This window comes from Leopardus geoffroyi, chromosome C2 (genome assembly GCF_018350155.1).
Source record: "Leopardus geoffroyi isolate Oge1 chromosome C2, O.geoffroyi_Oge1_pat1.0, whole genome shotgun sequence".
Taxonomy (NCBI): Eukaryota; Metazoa; Chordata; class Mammalia; order Carnivora; family Felidae; genus Leopardus; species Leopardus geoffroyi.
This window is the reverse complement of record NC_059333.1, coordinates 13,513,244-13,526,145: the sequence shown is the minus strand read 5'-3', so window position 1 is coordinate 13,526,145 and position 12,902 is coordinate 13,513,244. Positions and strand designations below refer to the sequence as shown.

The window sequence follows — 12,902 nt, the reverse complement described above, 5'->3', positions numbered from 1 at the left end:
CTTCTCCTTCATAAAGTCAAAGCGGCCCTGGCCAGAAAAACATGCAATATCTTTCATATCATACTTTGGTTTTCCCAGGGGGCTGCAAAACGCTAGGACCCCCATTCCCCCAACTACACCCAAGTGTCCCTTTATGGAAAGAAACTTTGTGACAGCACTAAAACTCAAAGGGCCTTGGCCCATTCTGAAACTGAGGATGCACTCAGCTGAAAGAACCTTCCTCCCACAGAGCTGTTCCCTGAGTCATCACTCTGTTAAACGTCCTTTGAAGACACACAATTGACCAGCTCTCAGATCATGGCAGTATTGTGCACCCCCACCCCCCAACACTTTTGCTACCATTTCAAGGAACTGAGACCCTTGCAGATGAATGCAAGCCTCTGAGCTCAGGCTCAGTCCACGAGGAAGGAACCTCTTCACCTAGCAAAAGAGCTCCAAGGTCTTCTAGAAGAATCTCACAAAAACACAGGAGGAATCTTCGCATAACCACAGTCTAGACCTTTATGAATTTCTTAACGAGGTCCCTGGAGACCCAGAACAGTGAAAGTCTTATGCTGGAGGGATGTGGAGGAAGGTACAGGAGATTGGGAAGGGGATAGAAGGGAAAAACCCACCTAACTAGTAATATCTGGTACCTTTCACACTAGACCATTGTTTTCAAAACATTCTGTTCCTGGCTGAGTACTGCTTAATTTTTGAGTGCCTCTTTTATTCAAGTTTTTTTCGTTTTTCTAAATAAGTGATTTGCCCTACAATGATGAGAGATAACTTTTTTTTTAATGCATTTATTTATTGGGGGGGGGGGGGCAGAGAAAGAGGGAGAGAAGGAATACCAAGCAGACTCTTTCTCCTGGCGCTCGAACTCCTGGAGCAAACCGTGACACCATGACCTGAGCCAAAATCAAGAGTCTGATGCTTAACCGACTGGGCCACCCAGGCGCCCCAAGAGAGAACTTTTCTTTAAATACGGGGGTCGTTACCTAAATAAAACTGAATATTTAGGCATGAACTGACCTCTAGTTTGGAACTGTTAAACAAACAAACAAACAAACAAACAAGACACAGAAAAGTGTTGCTGGGGCCTGTTTTTTCTGGTCCTGTATTGAGAAAAATCAAACAAAAAGACAGACATACACAGAAACATATACTCTACCCATCTGCTTAATTTGGAAAGGAAAATTAAATGCACACATGTACAGTATACACACACATGCACACACACAACTCCCGTGGAACAGTGTTTAGGATACAGGAGTCCAGTCTACGGCCATACCACCATGAACGCGCACGATCTTGTCTGATCTCGGAAGCTAAGCAGGGTCGGACCTGGTTAGTACTTGGATGGGAGGATACAGGAGTCCAGTGACCAGAGACAGTGAAAATGAGGATCTTTCTCCACTGTAAGCCTGCACCTTTGGGGTTCAGGAATCTGTCCATCGCCCACAGGAACCAAATTCTCTTTCAGCCTTCCCACCTTTGCCCCTCTGGCACTCGCAAAGAGCAGAAGCCCCTGCCTTCGCGGACTTCTATTTGAGGTTTCAATGTGATCCCTGTGTTCTCACCTGCCTTCCTCACTTGGGAAAGCACAGGCTTGAACTTTCCACTTATTAAAGTGCAGTCTCACAAACCCTTCTCCTGCAGACAGGAAGCTCCTTGTGGAGAGGAAAGAACCAAGTGTCACAACCAGCACACCCAGTAGGCCCTCAGCAAGGCTCTGGGGAAGAGATTTCCGGCCAGGCGCTGCGGAAAGCCTGGGGTTCAGTGAGCCGCCCCAACTGCAGGAATTTTGACCAGGAGGAGACTGGGCCAGGCGGGGAGGGGAGGAGAGGGAAGCTGGGAGGGAGAACTGCAGGGGAAAAGGAGAGGAAGTCTTTGTCCCCGCTCCTTGCAGGAGCATTACAGAGGAGTTAAATTGTCAGCTAATGAGATTTCCTAACCACGTGCTCCCTTTTAAGTCTAGGCCCCCAATTGATTTGATCCCCAGACGGCCGCAGGGGGCACAGCTGCCTTTCAGCATCCCTAAGGGCCAGAGAATTCCCAGAACAAGTGCAGGGAGGCTCGGAATCATGGCTAGGAGAACTTTAAAGAGGTTATCTCGTACATTAATTGAGACCTAGCAATAACACCACTGGCCCCTCTGTTTGCAGGAGTCGGCCACCTCTTGGGGTGACTGAGGCAGGCCTAGGGAGCAGAACAGGGTCGGGAGCATTCTCTGTGGGCTTCTGCACCCGCTGGACAGACTTGGGTTCCAGTCACTCACCTAGTTTCTGTCTGTCCGTTGGCTTTGGGGGGCCAGTTAAGACCCCTGAGGTCAGGGCACGTGGGTGGCTCAGTCGGTCAAGCGTTGGACTCTCGGTTTCGGCCCAGCTCATGACGATCTCACAGTTTGAGGGTTCGAGCCCAGCACTGGGTTCCACACTGACAGTGCAGAGCCTGCTTGGGATTCTCTCTCCCTCTCTCTACCCCTCCCCCACTCACTTTGTCTCTCTCTCTCTCTCTCTCTCAAATAAATAAGCTTTAAAAAAAAAAAAAAAAAAAAAAAAAAAAAAAGACCTCTGAGGTTGACATTCAAAGAATATGTTATTGGACCTAACCCAGTAATTTGCCCCAACCAGCAAAAGGGGGTTGAAACTGGAAACACTTTTTCAATAATATCCTATGTTGTAGCCAAGTCTGAGATTGTGTCTCTTAAACTATCTGATTATGAGCTGTACAGGAGTTTTTCTTGGTTTTGTTTTTGTTTTTCCTGTATGAAACTGGCTTCTTTCTTAACCTTAAAAAAAAAAAAAAAATAGCCGTGTCGGGCTGGTGGAGCCGAGGAAAAACAAGTCAAAACACATTGACGGCATTTTGAAGATATTCAATGAAATCAATTCTCCCTTTCTACCTTCCTTAGTTAGTCAACAGCCTGCACCTTTTGTTTATTTCTCCTTTATTCAAAGATAATTACTTAGCAACTTTGGTGTTTACCACTCAAAAACAACCTCCCTGGCGGGGCTCTTCATTATGGGGTACAACAGAGCATATTCTAGAAACCAGAGATTTACTAAAGTTCTGTCTGCCACAAGACACAGCTCAAATTTCACTTCTACCAGGAAGTGTTCCCTCCCGGCCTCCAGGTATCTCTTTGTTCAAACCTCCCTCCATCCGGGTCCTAATCACTTTGCACAGTGGCCATTGGTTCATGGGGCAACCGCTTCCCACCTGGACAAGTCTCCCTCCTCCAAACCCAGGCCTGGGCCTCTGCATAGCCTTAAAGGAAGAAGGAAGAAAGAAGAAACAACTAAAACCTAATGGAAATTCAAACACATAAAATGGAGCTGGAAGCGATTAGATAACTATAATTAAACCTAAGGCCAAGTAAAACAAGCCCTGTTTGAAGCTGAAAGCAGTCTTCAAGCTTTCTAAAATAAAACAGGAGCCAGGGAAGTGGAGAATAGGAGAAGGGGGAAAGACACAGGCTAGCCTATATCCTCTAGAATAGATTCCCTCTAACTGGGAGACACCATTCCAGTGTTTCATCTGTGACAGTTGCTGTGCTAAAACTAGGGGTTTTTAACTGTCGTTTAAAACCCGCCACAAATGGGAATACACGTTATTCCCACTTTACAGACTCGGAAACTGAGTAGCTCAGCCTAGATCACTCAGCTTGTGAGTGACACTGAGCAGACACGGGAACCCGAGTTTGTCCGACCTCTGCGCCCAGGCTCTCAACCTCTGCTCCAGTTCAAACTGTGCACCAAGTCAGCACACTCGGGTAACCCGATCGCTACCGCTCGGACTCAAGGATGCCCCACAGCTGCTCTGCGGGACCGCGTGGGTACCATTAAAAGCGGGCATGGATTGGCCAGCGTCCCCAAGGGCTCGCGCGCGTCCTTCAAGACTTGGCAGCACGCAGGGAAAGGCAGGCTCGGAATTAACCTGGGCTGATCCGGAGGCAAGGCCAGAGGATGCTACTGGAAGGGAGGTGAGCTTGGCTCGGTCAGCGCCCCGACGGCCGTCAATCTGAGAGGACCCCTGGCAGGGACAAGGCTCCTCTGGGTGCACAGGGCCTGGGGGCCGCCGTGCGCGGCAGGGACTGGGCGCGAAGGCGCCGTCTAGTCGTCTTTTCCCTGCAGCATCTCTCCAGGAGGCCGGGGGAGGGGGCGTCACCTGACAGCACGCACCAACTTCTCCCAGCTCGGAGGGGGCGCGTGGCGGCAGCCTCGGGCCGGGGAAGCGCAGCGCGCGGCTCTCGCCCAATGGCGAGGTCTGTAAACAAAAGCGGGCCCCACGCGGGTCCCCCAAAGGGCGGTGAGCTGCGCAGCGCAGCACGACCCTAGCGGCAGAGCCCGCGAGAGGGCGAGGCGGGGTCGGGATCGGGAGCCGGGAGTCCTCGCACAGCCCCCGGGATCCCGCACCCGGACCAGTCATTGTCTGCGCGCGCGCAGAAGGCCGTTTTAAATGCCTCCTCCCAGGTTAGCCACGGGTCCCCGGCCCGGTGTGCGGGCTCCCAGGCTCTCCGTCCCGCGTGTCCGGCCCTGAGCGCTGCACGGATCGCCAAGGTGAGAGCCGACAACGTCGCCGAAAACCCAGGCCTGGAGGTGCCCAAGTCAGGGACGGAGACACACACACATACACACACGCGCACGCACACGCACGCCCTCCCCGAAGTTGATAAAAATCAGCCGACAAATACAAAGTGCCGCCGCCGCCGCAGGTCAGCGCCGACCTCCTGCTGCCGAGAAGACCGAATGCCAACGCCTGGACACTGTCACTTTCATTCGGCACCGGGCACCTGGGCGCCGCTGGCTCGTCCCCCTCCCGACTGCTTCCTCGCGCGAGCGATGTTTCCTCTAGCTTACCCTCGCCAGCTCCTCACCTTCCAAGTGTGTGAACGCGAAAACAATACGAGTAAAACCCAATCGGGGGGAGCTAGGACCCGCCGGGAGCCCCAGTGTGCGGGAGACGGGGGTCAGGACGTGCCCGACACGGGTAGAGCGGCTCCGGGCATCCTCACCCCAATCCCTCGGGGCGGCTTCGGACAGCCGGCACAGGCCCGCGGTACTCACCCGCGACGCTCGTCCTGGATCTCCGCGACGCCGCCGGGGACAATGCGGGGACGCCGGGCTCCTGGGGCTGCGGGCGCCGAGGCGTTCGCGGCGCTGCAGAGCTGCGCGCCCGACGGCGGCGGCGCTGCTCGGCCCGGCCGCACTCCGGCCCGCTCGCCGTCTGCCAATGGGAGCTGTCAGGGCGCCTCTGCCGGCGGCCTTGTGGGCGGGGCCACGGGAACCCGTGGGAAACGGAGCTCCGATTGGGCCGCCTGACAATCGCTCCGCCTCCAGGCGGCCAATCGGAGGCGGCAGATACAGGAGCGGGGCGTTCGGAGTTGGGCTGAAGAGTGACAACAGGAGCACGCTGGGTACCCGGGCTGCATCCCGGCCGGTGGCGCCAAGCTGGAAGGATGCGGGTGCCGCGCGCTCCGGCGCTGCCACCCCACGAGGGTCTGGCAGCGCGGCCTTGGGAGAGCGGGGGAAGGTAGCAGAGGCGCGGCGGGCTGGGGAACCGCGAGGGAGCCCCTAACAAAGCAGCTTTGGGAGGGCCGAGCGGCCTCCGCCTCCTCCGGCTATAGGTCGACGAAGCTGCCTGTCACTCTGCATAGGTGGAGGTGGCCAATGACGTACAGAGAAGGAGCTCGAGTTGGCGCGCGCGCGCGGCTCGGCATCAGTGGGATTGGTCGGAGGTAAAGGATTTTCCTGCCACCTAAGGCTGAGAGGAAAGGGGAAAGGAACGGGGAAGGGGAAGAGCCAGAAAACGTACCTGCGACACGTGGTCTGGCTTGGGAGGCGTGTGTCTGGCTCTAGGGGGAGACAGGAACTTTTTTACGAGGCAGGAAAACCCTAACGTAATGCCTCCCTGTGGATGCTGGGGGATGTTAGCGCTAACCGAGCTCCAGGTGGGGCACCGTGGCCTGAACGGAATCCTGGGGAGTCCTCGACTCCCCGGGATGACCCACCTTGCCCAGCGAGTGAACTTAAAATCACAGCGTGGGGCTTGGGCCTTAACATCCACCCACTGGGCAGAGTACGTGACTCGGGCTAGGTTCACACGGACCTCTTGCTGCCTTCTGTAAAATCCGGAAACGACCCTGGCAGTTTACCTTTCGCGAGGTTCCGAGCGACACCGAAGCCGGGACGCTGACGGTGGAGACACTAACGAAGCTTTCCCCACGCTGGGCCAGTGCTTCCTCCTCACCTTAAGAGCCTTGGACTTCACCATTAAGAACAAAGGCTGGGGAGAATATTCTTTACAGCCCGAGGGGTGGGAAGACCTGGACTCCCGGGGTTATCTGGTTGAAAACAAAAGGAACCGCAAAAGGAATTGCCAGTGGCCTACAGGGTAAACCTGAACTGGAAAACGACTTCCCCCTCCTCCTTCTCTTCTTGCCTGCCTCCCAAATCCATGCCCTCCTCCAGGTTTTTTCTCACCCGACCACAGGTCTTTCTGCCCCCACCCTCTTGAAATCTATTCTCCCCTCTGCGGAATCATCCTTCTAAACTGAAAAATCGTATTTTGGGCCCTCACCATTGGGTTCTTCCCTTTCCCCAGAATACCCTCCCCTCCCTCACTGAACAGCTCCTACCCATTCTTCAGAACCCAGTTTTGCAGGCAATACATTCACGCAGTAGACATTTGCTGAATTCCAGCAGTACAGCAGTCTTGTAGACACTGGAAACCTCCTGTATGGTCAAACTTAGAGACCCACACCCCCCACCCCCACGCTCCTACTCCCTCCTTGTATTACCTGGGCTGAAATTGCCAGTTAAGTATGTCCTCCGCCACCAGCACAGAACTCCATTCCATCCAGAATCTTCTCTGTCTTGTCCTCTGCTGTTTCCCAGTGCCTAGCACAGTACTTGATATATTTGGGGCACTCAAAAATATTCAGTCAATAAATATAGACGAGCTATAATTAGAGGTAAGAGCTTTGAAGATTTGAAGTGCTTCTAAAGCATCAGTTTTGAGAAGTAGAGTTAGGATAGTAGATGGGAGAGGGGTATGTCCGCCAGATGCCATGATGGGTGTTGCAGGGAGGTTTCTGAGTGAAGTTTGTGAGATTTTCCAAGACACCCTTTCAAAAAACTACCTTCATCTCGGCGAATACCTTGCCCAAGCTTCTCAATGGAGAGAATTCTTGGGTGAAGCTTTTCATCCCAGGAGAAAGAGCAATTTCTTTTCTTTTCTTTTCTTTTTTTTAATGTTTATTTTTGAGAGAGAGAGAGAGAGAGAGAGAGCCCAAGCAGGGGAGGAGCAGAGAGAGGAAGAGATAACACAGAATCTGAAGCAGGCTCTGGGCTCTGGGCTGTCAGCACAGAGCCCAACACAGGGCTCAAACTCAGGAGCCCTGAGATTATGACCTGAGCTGAAGTCTATGCTTAACCAACTGAGCCACCCAGGTGCCCCAAGAGTATTTAAGTGGTTACAAGCCATCATATTGGAAGGGGGGGGGGGGGGGGGAAATATACACACACACACACACACACACACACACACACATATACTTCTGAGCTCAGCGTTTTCCCCAAAGTATGTTCAAAAAGTGCGTTTGGCTATTCTGTGGAGCCAGACTGCCTACTCTCAAATCATAGCCCATCATTTTCTAGCTGTGACCTTGGGCAAGTTACCTCAGATCCCTGTGCCTCGGTTTGCCCATCTTTATAAAGGAGATGACAACAGTCCCCACTATATAAGGTTGGTATCGGGATGAATGAGTTAGGATCAGTCATGAGCTTAGAAGAGTGCTTGGCATATGGTAACATTAAAGAATGTTCATTAAATAAACGTCTTCCACTGGAGACACATGTGGCGGGACCTGCTGAAGCCATCCGTGTCAGTGACAGGCTACTACATTTAGGCTTTCCTGGGAGTAAGCAGTTGGATTTCTCTTCTCTGCCTTACTCCCGGCTGCTACCTGTTGTTAAGGACGTATCACTGTTGCCAGGTGAACTTCAGATTAATCCTGAGTGGCCATCTCATAGCCTTGGGCATAGCTCTTGCTGCTCCTAAGAAATCTGAAAAGCAGTTAAGAGAACTCAGGAGTTAGACTGGCTGATTTGAACCCAAGCTCCACCAGCTCTGAAGCCTTGGGCAGGTTACTTAATCTTTTGTAAGCCTCACTTTCTCATTCTATAAAATAGAAGTAACCCCCTAACCCATAAGGATGTTGAGGGACTTAAAAAAAAGGGCACACACAGGGGCGCCTGGATGTTTCAGCCGGTTAAATGACTGACTCTTGATTTCAGCTCAGATCATGACCTCACGGTTCGTGGAATCGAGCCCCAGGTCAGGCTCTGTGCAGACAGTGCAGAACCCATTTGGGATTCTTTCTCTGCCCCTCCCCTACTTGCTCGCTCGCTCTCTCTCTTTCTCAAGATAAATAAATAAGCGTGAAAAAAATTGTAATAAAAAGTCATACACAGCACATGGTATACACTCATAAAAGTTAGCTCTTGGGTTTAGCTAAGTTAACTAAACACTCTGCGTCACAGTGTCCTCATCTTTAAAATGGAATAATGAGGGGCACCTGGCTGGCTCAGTGGGTACAGCATGCAACTCTTGATCTCAAGGTCATGAGTTCAAGCCCCAAACCGGGCATCGAAATTACTTTTTAAAAGGAAGGAAGGGAAAAAAGAAAACTGAATAATGACATTTCATTAAGTGTTCGAAAACCCTGAATGAGATGGTATGAGAAAAGCTCAGCTCTTTGCATAAAAGGGAGATGGTTACAGAGGAAACCACCGTTTGGGCTCTTTCCATCATCCACTCTCTCTCTCTCTGAGCCCCACCTACATCAACACACTCAGAATCTGCTCAGGGCTGAGCACGGGAGCCTTTCCCACAATCACAATTCTACCACGGAGGTTAACAGAATCAAACTTCTCCGGACTTCGGGTACATTTCTTGACCTCAAAAACCGGAAAAGCAAGTGTAGATCTCTGCTGTTTCTTTGCTAAACACACTTAGCTTGCCACTCCACACTGTGGCAGAGAATGGGGCGTTCTGATTAAAACACAGACAAATGCCATCTGGCAGAGTAGTCTGGCATCCCATCTCCTGAGGGCATGGTTGACATCTCAAGAAAACACAGCGTTGGCATTAAGGAAAAACATGGAGTGGTCAAAGGCGGAATTAAGGGTTTAGGACAAGAGAACCAGAAGAAATTACATTTCTAGTACCTGACCTCAACTCCAACCACAAGTCAACATTTTCTTCCCCGCTATTTATTGAAAGCCTCGCAAAATGTAAATGTAGGTAAGTCACAAGTGGCCCTCCCTAGTAAGGCTACACCGGGGAGATGGGCCCATGTCCTTACTCCCAGCAGCCTCTGTTCCTGACCTGGTCTTCCTTTTGGACAGGTGCTCCCTAGGGGCACAGCTGGTGTTTGTTTGGGTCGCTGCTGTAATCCTCGTCTCTCAGACGTCTCTCAGAATAGAGTCTGGCACAGAGAAGACACTCAATAAATGTTCATGGAATGAATGAAGTTGACCCTCTTGAACTCCCTGTGACAGGGACTTTTAGCGTTTACTTTCTTTTTTGACACTTAGTTGCAAATGTCCTCTTTAAGAAAGAATGAGAAGCAGGGATGCCAGAGTGGCTCATCGGGTTAAGTGTCTGACTGTGACTCAGGTCATAATCTTGTGGTTCACAAGTTCGAGCCCTGTGTCAGGAGGGATTCTGTGTCTTCTTCTCTCTGCCCCTCCCCTGCTTGTGCTGAGTTTCTCTTCTTTCTCTCTCTCAAAAATAAACATTAAACATTTTTTTGAAAAAAGAATGAGAGGCAGCCCATGAGACCGTCCATCTCCAGCGGACTTCCTTCATGGTAGAGAGGGCAGCTTCAGTGTAGTTTTGTCTCCAACTAAATTTAGGCTCTCTGAGGCTATGCTTGGCTCTCCTGGAGCTTGTACACTGTATGTGTTCAACAAATGTTTCCTACAAAAGCACTCACTGGTTGAGTTCTCATGTACTCAGAACCAGGACAGAGATGAGAATTGGGTTGGCCAAGGCAACTGTTGATAAGTTTGTTCTGATTCACCCTCAGTCTCTTGCCAAGACCCCCTTTGCCCCATTAACCCCCTTTAGACAGGGCTAAAATCTAAAATGGGAAAGTTCTGGGGCACCCCGGTGGCTCAGTCGCTTAGGTGCCCAGCTCTTGATTTCCGCTCAGGTGATGGATGATCTTGCAGTTTGTGGGATCAAGTCCAGCACTCGGCTGTGCACTGACAGCACAGAGCCTGCTTGGGATTCTCTGTCTCCCTCCCTCTCTGCCTCTGCTGCTCACATGTAAGCACACTTTCTCTCCCTCTCTCTCTCAAAATACATCAAGTTTTTGTTTTGTTTTGTTTTTTTATCCTTTCTTACGTTTCTGAGATTTTCTTTAACAAACCAGCCAGGTCACTACTGAATTCCAAGTTCCTGACAGTAGGTTCAGAGAAGCTAAAATCTCTGCCTTCGGGACCTGGTAAGCCATTGCTTGGGTGGTTTTCTTCTGCAGTACAATGCTCTAGAGTTTTGCTGTGTATTATTCTGTCACACAGCTGGAGACCTCTTTAAAACCTGACCTGGGTGTTTCCAAAAGCCCCACCTTTTGGACTGCCAACACCCCACCCCATCCAGAGAGCACAAACTTAGTAGATAGGACTGTGACTCTACCCACTGCTACCACAGGGTTTCCAAGTGACATAAAAGTGACATCAACTGGCTTACTTTATAAGCATCTGGAATGACAAGTAAAGGATGGTGAACACGCTATCTCACTGAAAGTGATAATGAGTTTGGGGGCGCCTGGCTGGCTCAGTCTGTAGAGCATGCAACTCTTGATCTCAGGGTTGTGAGTCTGAGCCCAGCGTTGGATCTAGAGATTACTTAACAATTTGCTTTAAATTAAGTAATTGCTACACCCAACGTGGGGCTCAAACTCTCAACCCTGAGATCAAGAGTTGCATGCTCTACAGACTGAGCCAGCCAGGTGCCCCTGAAAAGTGATAAGGTTTTTGAAATTACCTTGTAGGAAGGAGGGAAGAAGGAAACAAAAAGAAAAGAAGGAAGGAAGAAGTAAAGGAAGGAAGAAACAAAAAGAGACACAAAACACTACTCTAGAATTTCCATCAGGATATTTAAACTCGTCTGCCTCCTGAGCTGACTCTATCCAGGGCAAGCTTAATGGGCATGTGACCTGTGTGGTTTGAAGGGCTCCACACCTGGTTTAATGCTCTGCTATTGCTGTCTTGAAATTCCTAATTTATTTCTTCAATCCTAATTTTTGAACAGGGAGCCCTGCATTTTCATTTTACTTTGGGCCCCGCCAATTATGTAGACTGTCCTTCCCACATTCTTCCACTGTGGGGGCGGGGGTGGTCTCATCCTCCGTCCTCCTGGACCCCCAGCTTGGAGCTTTCACACAGCAGGCACTCAACACAACTGTATTAAGGGGTTCAACATAAATGTAGAGTGTCATCTGTCACTGATATGTCAGAATTGATGGGTCAAGCCCAGGAGTTACATAGAGAGTTGCCTTTGAGAGCATGGAGATCTGGGGCAGCAATGACATTAAGCTGACAAGGGGACACATCTGGATCTTCTGACTAAAGATTTCCAAGAAGATAACCAAGGACAATCCAAGAGCCATGACGACCCCAGGGGAGGATACCCCTTCCCATCTCATCATGCTTCACCTTATGAGTCAACTCGATTAGGCTACAGAGTGCCCAGACATTTGGTCAAACAGTATTCTGAATGTGTCTATGAGAGTGTTTTACGTGAGATTAATATTTCAATCAGTAGATTGAGTAAAGCAGATTGCCCTTCTTCATGTGGATGGGTCTCATCCAATTGGTTGAAGGCCTGAATAAAACCATATGGCTGAACCTCCCGGAAGGAGGACTTCCTCTTGCCTGACTGTATGATCTGTGACACTGATCTTTTCCTGCCTTCAGACTCAAACTGAAACTTACACCATCAGCTCTCCTGAGTCTCCAGCTTGCAGATGACAGAGCTTGGGACTTGTTAGTCTCCATAACCACATGAACTAATTCCTAATAAACCTTCTCCCCTTACATCTCTCTCTCTCTCTCTCTCTCTTTGTATAAACAAACATCTCCTATTGATTTGCTTTCTTGGAGAACTTTGGCTAATACACATCCCAACAGTGTTCCCTACAACCATTCAACCATTCAGTGTTTCTCAACAGCTGGTCATTTGAAATCGTGGTCTGTCAACCAGCAGCAGCATTGTTGGCTCATTTCAGAAATGCACACTCCTGGTCCCCATCGCGGACACACTGAATCTGAATCCCCCCCATCTTATTAAAATCCTCAAGTAATTCATCCACACATAAATTGGGAAACACATCAGCCTTCTTTGAAAACAAAAGCCACCTAAGAATAACAACAATATTAAAAACAACTTCCTAGGGGCACCTGGGTGGCTCGGTATTTAGTGTTTGACTCTTGATTTAGGCTCAGGTCACGATCTTGCGGGTTCGTGAGTTCAAGCCCCGCACTGGGCGCAGAGCCTGCTTGGGATTCTCTCTCTCCCTCTCTCTGCCCCTTCCCCACTTGCACTGTCTCTGTCTCTTATTCATACATTAATAAACCTTAAAACAAATTAAAAAAAAAAACTCTAGTAAAAGAATTAGTTTAATCAATGTTTTCTTACCTGAGGTGACATGTGGAAAGCAGGGTGAAAGAGGGTCCAGAAAAAGACTGAGGAAGCCAGGACATTTTCCCAGCTGTGACAAGCCTTCAGTCATGGAGACAAGACGGAGGAAGCCTCAATATGCAGACCAGCATGCCCAACCAATGCATAGAAATTCAAGGTCAAAGAGGCCGGGCCAGACAAGTCAGGCCACATCACAGCCAGGGAAC

At 50.2% G+C, this 12,902-nt stretch overlaps 1 protein-coding gene across 1 annotated transcript in view; it reads right to left on the bottom strand.

The window, feature by feature from the left end:
• TIAM1 (TIAM Rac1 associated GEF 1) overlaps nucleotides 1-5,165 on the bottom strand; it is a 392,899-nt gene extending 387,734 nt beyond the window's left edge. Inside the window, exon 1 of the mRNA XM_045436876.1 lies at nucleotides 5,052-5,165. The gene's annotated coding sequence lies outside the window, so the exon portion shown is untranslated. The remainder of the gene's footprint in view (nucleotides 1-5,051) is intronic.
• Nucleotides 5,166-12,902: the final 7,737 nt, after the last annotated feature.